Source organism: Parasteatoda tepidariorum, chromosome 8 (genome assembly GCF_043381705.1).
Source record: "Parasteatoda tepidariorum isolate YZ-2023 chromosome 8, CAS_Ptep_4.0, whole genome shotgun sequence".
Classification (NCBI taxonomy): Eukaryota; Metazoa; Arthropoda; class Arachnida; order Araneae; family Theridiidae; genus Parasteatoda; species Parasteatoda tepidariorum.
The window spans coordinates 24751867-24768135 of record NC_092211.1 but is presented as its reverse complement, the minus strand read 5'-3'; the positions used below and the strand labels follow the sequence as shown (position 1 = coordinate 24768135).

At 28.3% G+C, this 16269-nt stretch overlaps 1 protein-coding gene across 7 annotated transcripts in view; it reads left to right on the top strand.

The window, feature by feature from the left end:
• The window catches only part of LOC107455064 (apoptosis-stimulating of p53 protein 1), a 453339-nt gene that overhangs the window by 340788 nt on the left and 96282 nt on the right, over positions 1 to 16269 (top strand). Inside the window, exon 1 of one of the 7 annotated variants that reach the window (XM_016072477.3) lies at positions 13923 to 14059. The exons of the other annotated variants lie outside the window; for them this stretch is intronic. The gene's annotated coding sequence lies outside the window, so the exon portion shown is untranslated. Of the gene's footprint in view, positions 1 to 13922; positions 14060 to 16269 lie in introns of those variants that run through there. 7 annotated transcript variants of the gene reach the window in all.

The window sequence follows — 16269 nt, the reverse complement described above, 5'->3', positions numbered from 1 at the left end:
TTACAGCTTGTATATATTGTTTATTTTTAATAAATTTTTTTTATTACTTCAATTATATGAAATAACCGTTGTTTTTATCTTAGTACCTAAATAACGAGATATTTCCCGAAATTCGGATATTTACTCTTTCTCTTACGTTTGTAAAGCTTGTTTCAACTGTGTGAATCGTAGCATACTCGACCCCCATTTGTATTCTCGTGTATTAATTGTATGAATCGAGGTATACATATGACATGTAGCATTATTGTCTAACATATGCGTGATATGTCAGTTGTATGAATCGAAATATACATTCGTCATAGTTACTTAAGAAAACGTAAATGAAACGACAAAGTGGTATTAATACCTTAAAAATGTTAATATATCTTTTTTTTCTTGTTTTCACAGTGAAAAAAAGTATGGTACTACCAGAAAGTGGAAAGTATTCTGGTAAAGTACTTCCGGAAAATGGTGAAATGTGCCGTGTTTCCGGCTGTATGGGAACACCAAAATACTCGGTAATTTTTACCGAAATGATTTTGGAAAAATTAGCAATGAAATAAGATTTTTATAGTTTGTGTTACAATTTGGTAACTATTTCAAAATTTGGTATTTTCATCATGATAAAAAAAAAACATATAACCGGTAAAAAAAAAATTTCAGCTTAGTTTTTCTAATTGTGGGGTAATAAGAACTGTAATTTTGAAAACCAGAATTTCCGGTAAACCATTACCATAAACAAAACAAATACCAAATGGCTGCTTTAATACCACGATTATTATTTGATTTTTAATGCCAAAATTATATTTTGATATTTATTGCCAAAATTTTTTTTTTTTTTTTTTTTTTTCTTTTTAAACCAGAAATGTCATTACCATTCAGTACGGTTAATTTGGCCAGAATTTATTTTTGGGTTAATCACATTTCTTAAAAGAATAATAGTTTATAACTCAAGTTAAGATTTATGTTTTGCAATTAAGTTATAAGGAAATTGTTTATACATGCATAAAAAAATTCTGAAATTTCTTAAATTAAAATGTTTTTATTGTAAGAGTTTTTAAACAGAAATTTAAATTTTATGTTTATTTATTTATTTATTTTTAATCTGATTGAAAGTTTTTAGTGAGGTTCTAAGTTAAAAGAGAGCAGCGTGTGTAACAGTCGAGTCTGTTGAACATTCTCATCGACTTTATCCAACTAGATAGGCCATTGTATTGTTTGTCTTTCTGATACTGAACGCCTTGCTTAAAATAGAAATTGATAGCTTAGGTGTTCCGAGCCTTTTTCTTCTGTTGGATATAACAAAGTAAAAAAAAAAAACAATGAGACGTACCATTTAAAATGGGAAATGACACTTCTTTTTATTTTTCCTTCTGGATCAGGAAATGATCCTTTTCGTGTCGTAAGGATTTTGATGCCGATTTCGGTTACGACGAACAGACAGAGATTATTTATCTTTCAGATTTAGTGGTCATGTATTGACCCAGTTCACCCCCCTAAGTGAGAATTTTTCTCATTGCTCTGCTTTTATTGTCTCCGACGTCGAATTTATTTGGTTTCCAGGGTAATTCATTTATGGCGTAGTTCATTTATTTAACGGAATACTTCTTTTTTCTTTGCAATTCTGATACGTTAAGGCTAACTTTTCTTTTTCGTATAAATTTTTTACGTCTGTCGTCTCGCATTGTGGTTTCTTTTATCACTCCACTATTTCTAAGCCGCCTACCTTGGATTTAGTGCGATGCGTCTATTACAGGATGGACTGTAAAAAATTCCAGATCAAGATTGAATTCTCACGATTGAAGTCAGGGGTCTGTTTAGAAGAAATTTAGATCCGTTAGCGGACCCTTCGCAAAATATCTTTTCACAAAAACGGACCCTTCACAAAATATTTTAACTTTTAATCGAACCCTTCACAAAATAATTTATCTTTTAATCGAACCCTTCGCAAAATAATTTATCTTTTAATCGAACCCTTCACAAAATAATTTATCTTTTAATCGAACCCTTCGGAAAATAATTTATCTTTTAATCGAACCCTTCACAAAATAATTTATCTTTTAATCGAACCCTTCACGAAATAATTTATCTTTTAATCGAACCCTTCACAAAATAATTTATCTTTTAATCGAACCCTTCACAAATTTGTTTATCTTCATTATTCTTTTGTTAATCGAATAAACCTTTCCCAGGAAGAGGGGAGGAAGAAAGACAGATGTAAACGAACTAAATTTTGTCTTCGGCAGACGCTTCTTCCTTTATTCGTCCGAAATTGATATTCTGCGTTCAGCAGTAAGGCTAAATACCAAATATTTATATGTTGCATCGCTAATTTAGTAGCTGCAATTGTTGTTTATTTTTTAAAATTTAATTTTTTTTAATTATAATTTAACAGTGTTGAGCATAATCTTGTATATCTTTGCAACTTAAAAACTCCTTGAAGAAGTTTTTTTTTGCAATAACGGACCCTATTTGCTCAAATTCACAACGGACCCTGGTTGAAAGAATGTGACTTAACGTTTATTTTGTGTTCACAAATTACGAGTAATTTTTTCACAATTTTACAAAAACGGACCTATTACAAAATGTCTGGACAGACCCCTGGAAGTGTTAATGCGAAAAGATGCAGATCAAGACAGATTAAAAAGAAAAGAAGTATCGCTTTAAAATAGGCGAAATAATAATATTAGTTTAAATTTCTTCTTCGATTATAATTTCTTATTCAATTTTATTTCAATTGTTCAATGCAAGCCTTTAATAAAAACACGAATTAAAAAACAGTTATTAAGATGATGTGATTTTGGTGTAAATTTTTCAGCTTTTCAAAACCCACACTGTAAAAAATTCCATATGAAATTACGATAAAAAGGATCGGTACACAGGGAAAGGGTACTTTTTACCGTAAAATCCATTTCTACCGCACCATGTTACGAAAAAAATCTGATATACCGTTATTTTTACAGTTAAAATTACCCTAAAACCACTGAATCACTCTAAAATTAATATTATATTAAAAATTACGGTATAATATGGTATGGTAAAAATTAGTTTTACAGATGATGATACCGAAGTGTCGGTATGTCGGTATTTTATACTGTAATTTGATTCTGAATAATTTACAGTATGCAACTCATCGGATCATGTTGCTCAACAAAAAATATTATAATTTTTACAGTAATAATTGCCGTTAAATTATTGAATCATTTTATTTTAATAAACAATATTGTGAAAAAATGCGGTTTAATATTTTACTGTCAAAATAGCTTTTGTGGATGATGCACCCAAAGTCCCGGTACTTAAATCGCAGTTTGATCCGGAATTTTTTACAATGTGCAACTCTTCAGATTCATGTGTTTCGTTTCTTATTTTTTGAGTTTTGTAAAAAAAAAAAANAAAAAAAAAAAAAAAAAAAAAAAAAAAAAAAAAAAAAAAAAAATCGAATGCAATCTCTTCAGCGTGAATATGACATAGGATGCAAATCTCCAACAGCTTCTTCTTTATTTATTCCAACCTGTTTTATTAATTCTTCAGTTAATCTATTGGGTGTCTGAAAATTAGCTAGCCTAATTTGAAATAAAATGACGCCTAAAATGATGAAGGTAGCTATGTTTGTTGCTTTACTTGTGTTAGCACCCATGAAAAGCAATAGGACGTTTAAAATGGGGGAATTACCTTTGCGTGTTGGAGGTTTATGACGATTTCGGTTACGACAAAGAGACTGAGGTTATTTATTCTCCAGATTTAGTGTTTATGTCCTGACCCATTTTGTCCTTAGGTGAGAATTTTCTAACTACGTTCTTTCGTTGTCTTGATCGTTGGATTTGTTTAGTTTTTAGAGTTATTCATTTACGTCGTTGTTACTTTATATATTAGAATATTTCTTTCCCTTTGCAATTCTGATGAAAACTTACCATGTTTCGAATTAATTTTTTATATCTATTGTGAGTTTATCTCCACTGTTGTTTCTGTTAACTTTCCAGAAATTTGTCTGGGGCCACTACTCCTGATTCAGTGAGTTGCGTACATTACCAGAAGAAGTTAGGGTTACAACTCACCGAAATCACGTACCTTCCCCCCTTAATTGAATTCTGTTAGATGACATGAATATAATCAATCCATTGTTAAGTGTGACAATTAAGAATGCAACTCTCCTTCGGTCCCCTTCTCTATTTATCCCAAACTGTTTTATTAATTCGCTTGTTAATATACAGAGTGAATGAAAAACAAATAATGCCGAATTTGAAATGCAATAACACCTAAAACATTTAAACTAAAATATTTACAATAAAATAATAACACTTAACGATAACACTTAAAATAATTTCACTAAAATAATAACAATTGACCCTTAAAATAATAAAGGTAGGTAAGGTCTTGTTATTTGCTTTAGTAGTCAATGAATATTTATTTTTTACGATACGAATTTCTTTTCATAATGACACACATAAAGTTTTTGTTTGAGGGTTTTGTGTTTTAAGATGTCAATCATAATTTTTTTAAAATAGATTCTAAATAAAATTGTATGAAAAGAAAAAGTAAATTGCATTTTTTCAATTTAATAGGAAAACTCTGTGCCTTATCTGTTATTAACCGCAACAGCGTGTTAAGTGTTAAAAAATTGACATATTTCAAACTACAATCTCAGAAAAATGGGTTCAAGATTTGCCCCTAATAATTGCCACAGATTTGCCACAATCTTCATAAGATGTAAAATTGAACTATATTTCTTCTCGAGTTTAACCATTTTCGTTGTTGTTATAGGGTTTAATTAAGTTTAAGTTATTTGATAATGTGATTCAACCTTACACCATATTATTAATTTGAAAATAACACTTTTGATAAAAGTAAAATTGAAGTGTAAAATAAGTGTAAAATTGAAAAGTGTAAAATTAAACTATATTTCTTCTCGAGTTCAAACATTTCTTTTTGTATGGTTTAATTATGGTTTAATTATGTTTAAGTTATTTGATTATGCGATTTAACTTTACACCATATTATTAATTTGAAAATAACACTTTTGATAAAAGTAAAATAGAAGTGTAAAATAAGTGTAAAATTGAACTATATTTCTTCTCGAGTTTAAACATTTCTTTTTGTATTATGGCTTAATAAAGTTTAAGTTATTTGATAATGCGATTCAACTTTACACCATATTATTAATTTGAAAATAACACTTTTGATAAAAGTAAAATTGAAGTGTAAAATGAGNTAAACATTTCTTTTTATATGGTTTAGTATGATATTTGCATTTGTAACGATAATGCTCGTCACACGTGACATTTGGACAAGCGCACATATGCATATGACTTATAAACTGCGCTGAGTTCGTGCCACTGCTTGGTGATACGTAAATTCTTGTTTTACCCCAATAAATATACGCTTATTAATTTATGTTTTATAAAGAAACAGATATTGAGTCAATTATAAAAAAATTCACAAATTTTGCATACCAATTTTACATTAGGTATGTGTGATTTGCGTATTGAGAACTGTTTTTTTCCCCCCCGACCCTTCCGATTCGGATCGACCCCCATTCGCCCCCCTGTCTCAGATCGACCCCCGCTTTTGTTAAATAGACCCCTGGGGGTCTATATAGACCACTTTGGCGACCTCTGGTTTAGTGTGACAATTAAGAATGCAAATCTCCTTCTGTCCCCTTCTCTATATTCTCCAAACTGTTTTATTAATTCGCTTGTTAATATACAGAGTGAATGAAAAACAAATATTGCTGAATTTGAAATGCAAATAAATACCTAAAACAGTATAATACCTAAATATACCTAATGTAATATATACCTAATGTAATGTAATAAAATATACCTAAATATACCTGAATATACCTAAAACAATTACACTAAAATAGTAACACTTAAAATATTTACACTAAAATAATAACACTTAACAATAAAACTTAAAATAATTTCACTAAAATAGTAACACTTAATAACACATTAAATATTTATTTCCAAATAATAATTATGCTAAAATAATAACACTTAAAATATTTACTCTAAAATAATAACACCTAAAATAATTACAATAAAATATTAACATTTAACAATAACAGTTAAAATATTTGCATTAAAATAATAACACTTAACGATAACACTTAAAATAATTTCACTGAAATAATAACAATTGACCCTTAAACTAATAAAGGTAGGTAAGGTCTTGTTACTTGCTTTAGTGGTCAATGAATATTTAATTTTTACTATACGAATTTCTTTTCATAATGACACACATAAAGTTTTTGTGTGAGGGTTTTGTGTTTAAAGATGTCAATCATAAATTTTAATAATAGATTCTAAATAAAATTGCATAAAACGAAAAAGTAAATTGCATTTTCTCAATTTAATAGGAAAACTCTCTGCCTTATCTGTTATTAACCGCAACAGCGTGTTAAGTGTTAAAAAATTGACATATTTCAAACTACAATCTCAGAAAAATGGGTTCAAGATTTGCCCCTAATAATTGCCACAGATTTGCCACAATCTTCATAAGGTGTAAAATTGAACTATATTTCTTCTCGAGTTTAACCATTTTTTTTTGTTGTTGTATGGTTCAATTAAGTTTAAGTTATTTGATAATGTGATTCAACTTTGCACCATATTATTAATTTGAAAATAACACTTTTGATAAAAGTAAAATTGAAGTGTAAAATAAGTGTAAAATTGAAAAGTGTAAAACTGAACTATATTTCTTCTCAGAGTTTAAACATTTCTTTTTGAATCGTTTAATTAAGTTTAAGTTATTTGATAATGCGATTCTACTTTACACCATATTATTAATTTGAAAATAACGCTTTTGATAAAAGTAAAATTGAAGTGCAAAATGAGTGTAAAATTGAACTATATTTCTTCTCGAGTTTAAACATTTCTTTTTGTATTATGGTTTAATTAAGTTTAAGTTATTTGATAATGTGATTCAACTTTGCACCATATTATTAATTTGAAAATAACACTTTTGATAAAAGTAAAATTGAAGTGTAAAATTGAAAAGTGTAAAATTGAACTAACTATATTTCTTCTCGAGTTTAAACATTTCTTTTTATATGGTTTAATTAAGTTTAAGTTATTTGATAATGCGATTCAACTTTACACCATATTATTAATTCGAACGTTTTAATGATTCATTTTAATATAAATTTTTTTCAATGTGTTCATATCATTCATTTTTAAACTTGATTATGCCCCATACTCCAAATTATATTACAATATTTACTAAATAATATAAAAACAAAGATGTGTGTTCTGCACATTTTTATGAGATATTAAAAAAAATTGTAATTTAGAAAAATAACAAACTAAATTGTAATAATTACTAATAACATTTTATCTATATTTTCAATAAAAAACTGTTGAGACAAAAGCCATTAGCAATTATAATGAGTCGTATTAAAGAAACTTTTATTTTCCAAGAAAGTAAGAAAGGTTCTTTGTCATGAAAGAAATTTCTTTTCACGAGCACTTTTTATTTTACTTTTTATTTACCTTTATTGATAAAAACTTTTTCCATGGCTTTGTAATTTCGATATGTTTTGTTCGTCGTGTTTACATCGTTACCTGACTCCACGATATCGTGTTTTACTATTGAACCCTAAAGAAAAAGTATCGTCATCTTTATTTTTTGAACTTTAAACATGCTTTTATCTTCAATATTGATTGTTTCTTGTAAGAGGTTTGGGTTTTGATTTTTAATAGCCATAAAAGGTTCTTGAAAGATAATATTTGTTTTTCTGTTTGCTATTTGAGTAAAAGAACTATTTATTATTACTTTTTAGCTGTTTTTTTCCCCCCTGAAATTATAGTTATTTAATTAACTTTGAAACTTATATTATTATTAGACCTTAGTTTTTTTTTCATTTTATTTCACTTAATTAATTTTTTTAATAAGTGAACGTGGAGAAAGAAAATGGTAAAATTACCATACGGTAACATTTCTGGTCCAAAAAAAAAAGAAAAAAACTATAGTCATGGTTAATTAAACCAAAGTATACGGTATTTAAACCACTCATTTGGTAATTTTCCGTTCATATGTTAATGGTTTATCGGAGATATTTGTTTTCAAAATTACAATTTTTATTACCACACATTTTGTAAAAAATATAAAACTGAAAAGTAAATTCAACCGAGTAAAAGGTTTTTATGCCATTGTCTAAAGCATCGTGATAAAATCACCGAATTTTACAGCACATTATAAAATCATATTTTATTGTTAATTTTAAATAAATCACCACTAATGCACTTCGGTAAAAATTATCTAACTTTTTAGCGTTCACATAGAAACAGAAACGCACTAAATTTTACCATATTCTTTCAGTTCTGAACATATACTTCCTTTCTTATCTCATTAAGCGATAGTAGTTGGGATATTTCTTGAACTCTTACAATGTAAGAAATTTTGAAGCGAGATGTACCATAATATAGTTTAAATTTGATCCACTTTAAATGCGGGGTAAGTTGACCTTAACTTGAACCGTCCTTTTTCAACTTGATTATTGAATACTATGATTTAGTTTGAACGGAAACATGATTTAATTTAACAGCTTATTAAGTTTGCAGAAAATTCGCGTCGTATTGTTCAAGGTACTGATATTATAAACGTTTAACCAACATCTCGTGTAGTGTAGTTTCAAAGCTCGCGTTAGTTTCTTTTAAGAGCTTCGAAGGGTTTAAACAAACAACATGCTGTTATCATTCACAACATTGATTGTTTGATGATTAGGAAATGTTGTGACGTAAGTAACTATGTTGCTTGATAATATGATATTAAGCAGTAAAGCTTAGCACCTTTTCTGTTTTTTTGCACTCATTAGCTTATTATTGAATCGTTTTGTACCCATAAATGAATTTGTGATAGTTTTATTGAAAATACTTATTTTTAAGATGATTTTTTTTTTTTTTTTTTTTNTTTTTTTTTTTTTTTTTTTTTTTTTTTTTTTTTTTTTTTTTTTTTTTTTATAATTTGCAATTGTACTCAATGATAACGTATCGTTATGTAATTTCTAATATTTAATCGTTATTGTGATTTGTGGCCTGAATAATATTAGATTCACTACACTGACAAAAAATTTTGGTCAAAACTAACAGAACATGGTAAAATTTACCTTGTTCCTGGCTCTATGGGAACACCAAAAAGCTTGGTAATTTTTACAGAGACACTTTGGTTTAAATTTTAGAAATTTAACAATAATTGGTAATGCTATGCACTAAGGCAGTGTTTCCCAAAGTATGGTACGCGTACCCCCAGGGGTACGAGTTCTTATGCGAAACATCTTATGTTCTTATGCAACAAACGAAAATTTAAATTTTTTTTATTTAAAAACAAAGCTAACCATGAAAATTTACGATTACGTATTTTTATTTTGGCTACTTTTTGAAGAGTTAATAATTACTGATGTCAGCAGCTAGTTGTGATTTCTAACTTTTGTGCAATTTTTTTATAGTATAAAATACATTCATTTTTTTATTAGTAGTACACAGCGTTACGAAAAATTTAGAAAGGGTACACAAAAGTCATAAGTTTGGGAAACACTGCTCTTATGTATCAAGACAAAATTGGTAATTTTGTCTTGATACCTTAGAGCAGTGTTTCCCAAAGTGGGGTACGGGAACAGTTTAGTGGGGGTACGCGTTCTTATGCGAAATATCTTGCTACTAACGAAAATTTCAAAAAATTTTATTTAAAAAGAAAGCTAGCCATGAAAATTTATGATTATGTAGTTTTCTATTGGCTATTTTTCTATTGGCAATGATTAACTAAAATATGTTAATAAAAATGAACACATTTTGTAAAAAATACTTTCATTTTTTTTATTAGTGGTACACAGCGTTTCGAAAAATTTAGAAAGGGTACACAAAAGTCATAAGTTTGGGAAACACTACCTTAGAGCATAGCATTTCGTCTGTTACATTTACTTTTCATTTTTGAATTATTTGCTAAATGTGCGGTAATGAAAACTATAATTTTGATAACCAGAATTTCCGATAAACCGTTACCTTCTGAACGGAAAAATTACCAAATGAATGGCTGAAAATACCGTATAATTTGGTTTTATTCATCTGAATCATGTGTGTGTATGTGTTTTTCCCCCTTTTTTTGGGTTCTAGAAATGTACCATACAGTACAGTACGGCAATTTTTACCAGAATTTTTTTCTCTGTGTTAACAGTTTTAAAAATAGCCAGCTACTGGATAGCTATGAATAATTTTTTTTTAAAAAATGAGCCATAATCAAAAAGCTATTGCTGTTTAAAAAAAGAGCTTCAACTCTGTTACAAGTTAAAACCTTTCCCTATTTTACTTCACGGATCACATACTCTATCCACGCTTGCGTTCCCCATCATTTCAGAACAACAAGAAAGGGTGGTTTTTCTACTTTTACCTTTCTCACTTCCACTACTATCTTGGAGTTACAAACCGTGACCATAACTTTTTTTTTTATCTGCACATGGCGGAGGCCCTTTATTCGGCTATATATTAACTCTAGGTTCTTTTCTTCTTTTAACGTTGTTTCCATCATATTTTCCTTTTCTGGCAAAATCATTTATAGTTAATATTACGTATGAGATTACTCTATACATACCTTGTTTATTGTGAGGGCGTCCTATTGCGGTTTTAGGTATCATACCTTTTACCCGGGCTAATAAATGGTGTTTTATCTGATAGTGTTTTCTGCCAGTTTCGAGGAAATTTTATGGCCTGCGTAGGAGGTGGCATTGCGGTTTTCGTAGAATAAGACCACCTACCTGTTTCACTTACCTTTCAGATAAAAGTCGAAATTGGCGAAATGATTGTATGGCCTCGTTTTTTGTTCAATGGTTTTTTAAGTCGAGTAGTAAAACATCTATTCCATGTAGGAATAGTATTTAAAAGAATAAATGAATTTTTATGTTTTTTTCTTCTTCTAAATTTTGATTGTTGATAGTGTAGATTGATACGGATTACATTATGTCTGTTAAGTATATTCGGAATCATTCAAATATATCTTTAATGGCGCACTAATTACAACTTTCTGCCGTTTAAGTTGATCTATTTATTGTGTATACTTATACGAAACTCCCAGTATATTGTCTGTCAGAAATGTTTTGTTTTCTTATTGTCTTTTGTTTTATTTCGTTCTGTTTGAAACAATTAAATGTTGGTTTTAATATGTGACACAGTTGTGTAATTATTTTCAATGCATTTATTTGAAAACGCTGTGAATTCCTTATGTTTATACTATTTCTAAAACAAGAATTGGTTTGTAATAAGGATGTTTGCATTATACCTGAAATGCCATATTCTTAACTATACATTATTATTAAATATTTCAGTAATACTACTTGTGATATATACAAACAAGAATTGGTTTGTAATAATGATAATTGCATTATACCTGAAGTGCCAAATTCTTTACTCTACATTATTATTAGATATTTCAGTAATACTACTTGTGATATATACAAACAAGAATTGGTTAGTAATAAGGATAATTGCATTATACCTGAAAGGCCAAATTCTTAACTATACATTATTATTAGATATTTCAGTAATACTACTTGTGATATATACAAACAAGAATTGGTTTGTAATAAGGATAATTGCTTTATACTTGAAATGCCAAATTCTTGACTCTACATAATTATTAGATATTTTAGTAATACTACTTGTGATATATACAACAAGAATTGGTTTGTAATAAGGATAATTGCTTTATACTTGAAATGCCATATTCTTAACTATACATTATTATTAGATATTTCAGTAATACTACTTGTGATATATACAAACAAGAGTTCGTTTGTAGCAATGATAAAGCATTATACCTGAAATGCCAAATTCTTAACTATACATTATTATTAGATATTTTAGTAATACTACTTGTTATGTACAACAAGAATTGGTTTGTAATAAGGATAAGTGCTTTATACCTGAAATGCTAAATTCTTGTCTCTACATTATTATTAGATATTTCAGTAATACTACTTGTGATATATACAAACAAGAATTGGTTTGCAATAATGATAATTGCATTATACCTGAAATGCCAAATTCTTAACTGTATATTATTATTATTAGATATTTTAGTAATACTAGTGATATTTTATGCATTCTGTAATAAGTATCAGGTGTAGATATATATTCTAAAATTCCCAGATACCATTTGTATCTGTAGTAACTGGATTTGGAATGATATGAACTTATTGAAGGAATTCTAAAATAAAACTTAACAACTTTTATTACGGACTAGAACACTACATAAACAAACGATCTTAGGCCGGAAAACCTTGCTCGTTATCGGTCAGAGGAAAAATTGACTCATTTTAGGAAGGAGATAATTCTCAAAAGTGATAAGATTTCAGTGTCATCGCTGAATTAACTCAAATAGATAAAATATTAAATTCTGATATTACAATATCATTACTTAATTTTATTTGAAAGCAGTAAAACGGATTCGTTAGTTTTTTATGGATAGTACTGATAGTAGTTTCAATTGATAATACTGCCCTATCAATTGAAAATTGAAATATCGTGTATGCGTATATATGCTGAATTCGAACTAACGCGATTGGCCAAAAATGTTTCTTCATCAGATAACTAAATGACTGCATTACACTTTTAACATTTATTTACAAAATTTAATAGTTATTTGTTTATAAAAGAATAACTCTTTTTTTTTAGTAGTAAAACTTTATGACTTACCATAACGGATAAATACTTTCGCCATCATCTTTTTTTTAATGTAACCATAACTTAACCATCATTTCAGGTAATTATTTCAGTATTTGCATTAAAAAATCTTATATAAAGTACTTTCTGTATCATAACCTCATCATGCGTGCCTATAAGGGAGATTCATTGGAATCTTACTGCCTTATCAATGATAAACTGGAAAATCGGTACAGTTTGTTCTATGAACCCATCTTATATTTTGTCTCAAATTTTTTATAAGCATTTACCGGAGGATGCCTGGAAAATATATTGAAAATACATGATATAAATCTGGTATGTATAATACTAATAGTAATTCTCTTATTTCGTTGAATTATAAGAGTAATAAATCACTTTATTGTCTTGGAAACAGATGCTTCTTACACAGACAAAAAAAATTCTGGTAAAAGTACCTTACTGTCAGGTAATAACAAAAAAGAAATAAACGTAATTTGATTCATAAAACAAAAACGTATGGTATTTAAACCATTCATTTAGTAATTTTTCAGTTCATATTGTAATGGTTTACCGGAAATTCTGAAATTTAAAATTATTATTCTTATTACCAACATTTAGTTAAAAATATAAAACTGAAAGGAAAAGTAATTGAATAAATGGCTTTAAGCCATGCTCTAAGCTATCATTATGAAATCGGCAAATTTTACCTAATATGTCAAATTTTATCACATATTATAAAACCATATTTTATTGTTAATATTACGAAACTCATTACCAAAGCGGTAAAAATTATCAAGCTTTTTTGTTTTCCATAGAGCCAGAATCACGGTAAATTTTACCAAATTCTGGTGGCTCTTACCATACCATTTTAGTCAGAGTATTTTTACATTGACCCACATAAAAACAATCTTAAAAGTAATGTGGTAATAAAATCTTGGCAGATTATTTTTATGAGTTACCATATCTGGTAAACACTTTTGTCCTCATCTTTTCTGCCAATATACTTTATTATTTATGTGGCTTTACCGGCCTCTCATATAATTGCTTTAGAATAGAAAAAAAAATTCTATAAAAGAGTACCGTCTGCACCATCTTATATGCGTGTCTCAAGGGGATTTGTTAGCCTCTTATCACCCTGTCGATGACAAACATTAGAAGGGCCTCTGCCTTTCCAGATAGGGAAAATGGATTTCGTAGAGCGGCAGCTCTTAGCTGTTGAAAGAGTCATCTGGATATTATCCCCCTCTAATAGATGAAAAAGTTATGACTAGTGACTTCCAGAGGAACATGACTTCAAAGTATCTAGTGACTGCCACCTAGGATGGGAGAAAATCCGATCAAGTGGTTTCAAGTGGGAAAAAGCTTTTAGATGATATTCTTGTAAAAGATTTATGATCCTTGATTTGAGACGCATCTGACAGACCTTTCTGGTATGTACTTGTGATTAAGGTTGACAAATTGCAGAACTTTTTTAGTTGAGAGTTTGATAGTGTTGAATCCTTTTTTTTTTTAAAAAAAATTCAAAACAAATCGTCTTTTTGCGCCCTCTTTTTCCTTTTTTCAATGTTATAGCATATAGCAGCGGTTTCCAAATTTTTTCGACTACAGAACCCTAAATGATTTATCCTAGACTTAATTATTAAATTTCATTAGCAATTGTGAATATGTTAGTCAAAGAACTATTTATTATTTTAAAAATATTTAATGATTGAAATTTTATTAATTATTTTGAAAATATTTAATGATTGTATGAAGTATAAAAATGTTTCAACGTATCGGTTTATCAATACTGGTCTTAAAATTAGGTTTTATGTCCGAAAATTGAAATTACAAGTCTGTAGTGGTGTCTAGTCTACTTCATATTTTGATTTTAGTGGATTCATCAACAGAAAATGAAGGAGCTGAATTTCATGATAAGTTTCGAAATTTGTAACTGATAAAAAATTTCTTAAATCTCGAACCCTACTTATGCAATATTTTATAAATGCATGTCCTTTTCAGAGTTTATTCAATACATTGTTATTTGAAAAATTATATATTTTTTCTTCATCAAAAAGATGTGCTATTTCTTTTTCTTTAGCATTTTATTTTAAATTATATCGTATAGACAACCAAAATATCGATTTTTATCTGCTGTATATTATAGGGTAGCGTTACGTTTTTTTTTTAGTTTTACAAATTTAGAATCTCATTCTACAATTGTGGGTATGTCTCCCTCGACACTGAGCTAAACTTTTGAGTGCTCATACGATACATAAATACCGATAATTTTATTATTATTATTCTTATTTCCATAATATTATACTATCAAATAAAATCAGTTATGATCTTAATATCTAACTTAGTACTTAGTAGAATGCATATCCTTCTTACATATTTATATTTTTTGTTGCTAGCTATTTAAAGTGTAGCTAGATTTGGTATTTAGCCTATTGGATACTTGCAAGCAACGTCACATTTGCGTAAGCCAATCAAGTTCGACGCACACGTTTGACGTCACTTGCAGGTATCCAATTAAACCTGATTCTTTATAAAATAACTAAGTCATAAAGTTGTATTGTTAATTCTCCATGCACAACCATGTGATCAGTTGCAGGCAGCCAATCTACACTGTAAAAATTCGGAATCAAAGTATGGTATAAAAAGTTATCGGCACTCAAAATGCTTTTTATCGTAAAATTTTACGGATGAAGGAAAACCTGATATTCTGTAATTTTTATACAGTAATATTTACATTTATAAAATCACAGAATCACTGTAATTAAATAAATATTACTGTAAAAAATACGATATACAATTTTACGGTAAAATTATATTTATGGTAAAACTGATTTTGCGGATGCTGCACTCAGGGTGCCAGTACGTTTTGCTGTAATTTTTTACAGTGTATTTGAATATGATTTTTTTTATACTAACATATAGGCTTTGTACTTATATATACTTTCACTGTTTTAAAACAAACTAAGTCAATTAGACATAAACTGCAGTTTCATATAACAGTTAGCTTTTAAATTCTTATCACGCCACGATTGTATTATTCGAAATAATTTAGATTCTTTAATTAAAATATACTTTAAGACTTCATATTCATTTACGGAATTCTATTTAATTCTCATTATTTATTCATTCACATATATTTCTGAATGTGAGTTAACTAATTCAATCACAATTTTCAGTTAACTGTTCTTTTCAATTCCACTCTACCTGTTTTAAAGTTAAGTAATAGTTGTCCCCCTCCCTCTAAGCTTTTAAATTTGATTGAAATACAGATGGCGGAGAAGAAGTAAAATTGGTAATTTGAACGATTCTTTCTAATTGCATTCTGAGAATAAACTCTAATGAAAATTTTCATTTTCTCTTCCTTCAAAACAGTCTTTCTGAATTTGTACTCAAAGGTTGAGATTTATTTCGAATAGAATTTAATTTTACGTTATTAAACATTTCTTTAATGGATGTTTAATAAAGTATGACATATGTTTAAAGATCAAACAGGAAGAATTTTAATCAATTTTTTGGCCTTAAATATATATATATATATATATATATATATAATAACAGGGCTCCAACCCTGTTATCAGTGTTGTATTTAGCTTGAAATAATTGCAGTCATAAGCCATCATACGTTCTAAACAGGTTTATT